Raw genomic sequence first — 3431 nt, forward strand, 5'->3', positions numbered from 1 at the left:
TTCTCCTATGTTGGTTTTGGGAGCATTGATGAATTTCTGGAGGAAATGATGTGCAGTCTGGGTTTTGTGGACAACATGGAAGAAAAGGAGAAAGACCATCCTGATGAGGATGCAGCTGTGTGGAGACACCAAACAGGACATCTGTGTCTTGTTTGAGGATGGTTGCAGCTGGCATGGTGCAGAGGGTTAGGGGAGCAGGAGAGGACGATTGGGATCAGATGATGAAGGACTTGTGCACATTCTGCTAAGGAGTTTGGACTTAATCTGTGGCCAGTGAAAGGATTTTAAGTAAAGAGAGACATTCCAATTGGCCTGTACGACCAGCTGAGTGCATGCGTGTGGGAAAATTGATTTCATGCATCAAGTTTTGTGGTTGTGGCTGCAGTTTACATTGGGGGGAATGTGTTTGTGTCACTGATTAGGGACTTGAAGAGTGACTGGAGAGAGTATTATTGTGCTTCCTTGCTGAGCAGTTTCTACTCTTCACGTTGATATGTTTGGATCTGAAAGAAATCCAATGAAAGTCAATACTAAACGAAGATTGTGTATCTACAGCCACATTCCACTCCTCAGATGTGCCAGTGCCCAGTTCCAGGGCCAAGCAGGCTCTAAGGAGACCTGGCACCTTGATGATTTTGGGTTTCCCAGGACCTGCATAAAGGAGTCAGGGAGGGTGTCCTGGAAGGAAGAATGTGGCCTGGAGGGAGGAGTGGTGTCCAGGTGGAGCACATGGGTAGAGATTAGCTGAAGCTGTATTCAAGGGCTGGACCTAGTGGGAGGGGCATGATCAGAGTAGAATGGGGTGGAGCCTGGCAGCACAAATGTGGTTACCAAGGGCAGGGTGTGTCTGGGGCAGCCCTGGTAGAAGGGGCATTGAAGAGTGTAGGCCTTTCCTGGGAGATAGGAGTATACCTGTAGTAGAGCTGGACAGCAAGACTTAAAGATCATAGTGTAGAATAGCCCAGATGGGTGAAGCTGAGGCTTAGGGCTTATAGGGAGTGGAGGGATCCTGGTTAAAATAGGACATAGCTGCTGTGTTCCCAGACAGGAAGGGCAAGGACCAGTCTGAGTCCAAGGGCGTGGCTGCCTTTCTACCACAGTGCCTTTTATCTTTTGCAGTTGTTTGTCTTACCTGCTTGCTCTTTGTTTGACCCACAGTCCTTCCTATTGACCCACAATTCCCTTTCTCCTACAATTCCCTATCTCCTACAAATACCCTGTATTTACCACAGTTCTGTCCTCTCCCACAATTCTCTATTTCTCTTAGAATACCATGTTTCTCACATGATTTTCTCCCCACAATACTCCACTCTGCTTTTCATAAATATCTGTTTTCTTCTATAATGTGTTTTATACAACATTTTAGGTCTTCTACAATTCTCCATTCTCTACCACAATTCCCTGCCTGTCCACAATTCCTTGATTTCTCACAATTCTGTTTTTCTCACAAATCACTATGTCTCTCATAATTCCCTGCTTATTCCACAATCCATGTCTTTCCAACAATTCATTGTTCTCTCCCACAATTCCTTGATTATACACAATTCCATTTCTCTCACAAATCACTGTCTCTCTCACAATCCCCTGCTTATCCTACAATGTCTATCTTTTTCACAATTCATTGTTTTCTCCCACAATTACTTGATTTCTCACAATGCTTCTTCTTCAACAAATCCCTTTGTCTCTTACAAATCCCTGCTTTTCCCACAATACTCTCCTATATCCCATATTCCCGTGTTTTCCCAACAATATCATTTCTGTCACAATTTCTTCTTTTCCACAATTCCCTTATTTTTCTTTTTCTTGCAATTATCTATTCTTCTATATCTCAAAACTCATTTATTCCCTATTTTTGTTCTCTATTATATTGTCTCCCAAGATTCTATTTATTTTACAATTCTTTGTTACAAGCAATAGTTCCTTTCCTCCTCAAATTTGACATTTCCACTATTTCATCGATTTCCTATAATTTTTCATTTCTCCACACAAAGCTTGTGTCCACCACAATTTTCTTTCCCATAATACCTTTAGTCTATCACAATTTCTTGTTTGTTTCAAAATTTCTGTAATTCCCGCAATTCTCTGGTCCCTCTTACAATAACCTCTTTCTCCCAGAATTCTCTCACATATTTCTCACCATATTTCTCTCACAATTTTGTCTTTTCCACAATTCTCTTCTTTCACAATTATCTATTCTTATTTTTCTTTCACTACTATGTTTTCTTTCGTAACTCTTTTCTCAACTACATTGTCTCTGATAAAATTCCATTTCTTCTACAATTTTGTTCTAGGTCATAATTTTTCTCCCCAAAATTGACATTCTTTCTCACAATTTTCTGCATTTCTCAAAATTTAACTTTCAAAATTCTCTGTTCTCTCCTATACTCTTTAAGCCTTGCACAATTCTGTCTTTCTCACAATGCCTTGTCTACCATAATTATATTGCCCACAATTTGCCATCTCTTCCATATTTCGCCATTCTCCTTCACTGCTCTCAATCTTTCCCCAAATGCACTTCGTTCCTGTAATTTTCCATTTTCCCCAGAATTCTCATTTTTCCACAATTCTCTATTCTCCCTCATAATCCTTTATCTCTTCCACAGTTCCCCACTTTATAATTCCCTCTCTCTCCACTGTCTCACAATTCTCTAGTCTACTTTGTTTTTGTGCATTTACTTTAAGAAAACAAAGCTGAAAACCTACACGACTGTTATTTTCCCTTTTTGTCTGTATATCTGGATTTTTAATAACTTGCCACAATAGGAAAACGCTTGTTAAAATATGGAGGCAAAAAGTGAAAAATCTTTCTTTTCTTTCTTTTTTACAAATTATATATTTTTTTTTATTTTAAAATTGTGAGGTTCATTTAAGGGTTATGTATACAAATATTCATTGTGCAGATACCCTTATTGATGAGGTGTGCTCCCCTCCACCCCAGACAGATATTGACTACCATTAATATCACCTCCCTGCCCCCAAATAGGTTCCCACCACTATCATTCCTTTTCTTTTAGTATTATGGTAGTTGTTCAAGGTTCACTTATGAGTGAGAACATGTGATACTCAGACCTTTGTTTCTGTGAGAGATCACTCAGTATTATAAACTCTAATTCCATTCAGGTTGCTGCAAAATTCATGATTTTGTTCTTTTTTATGGCGGTGTAACATTTCATTGTGTATATGTAGCACATTTTTTTAATCCAGTCCTCTTCTGATGGACAGCATGGTTGGTTCCATCATCTTGCTATTGTGAACAATGCTGCGATAAACATACGCATGCAGGTATCTTTTTTATACAGTGATTTGAGTTCTTTTTTTTTTTTTGAGTTGGAGTCTCACTTTGTTGCCCAGACGGGAGTGCAGTGGCCGCCCCCAGTCACTGCAGCCTCAACCTGCTGGGCTCCAGCGATCCTTCCGCCTCAGCCTTCCAA

The sequence above is a fragment of the Carlito syrichta genome, unplaced genomic scaffold (genome assembly GCF_000164805.1).
Source record: "Carlito syrichta isolate Samal-C Ts95f unplaced genomic scaffold, Tarsius_syrichta-2.0.1 Scaffold308197, whole genome shotgun sequence".
NCBI classification, from domain to species: domain Eukaryota; kingdom Metazoa; phylum Chordata; class Mammalia; order Primates; family Tarsiidae; genus Carlito; species Carlito syrichta.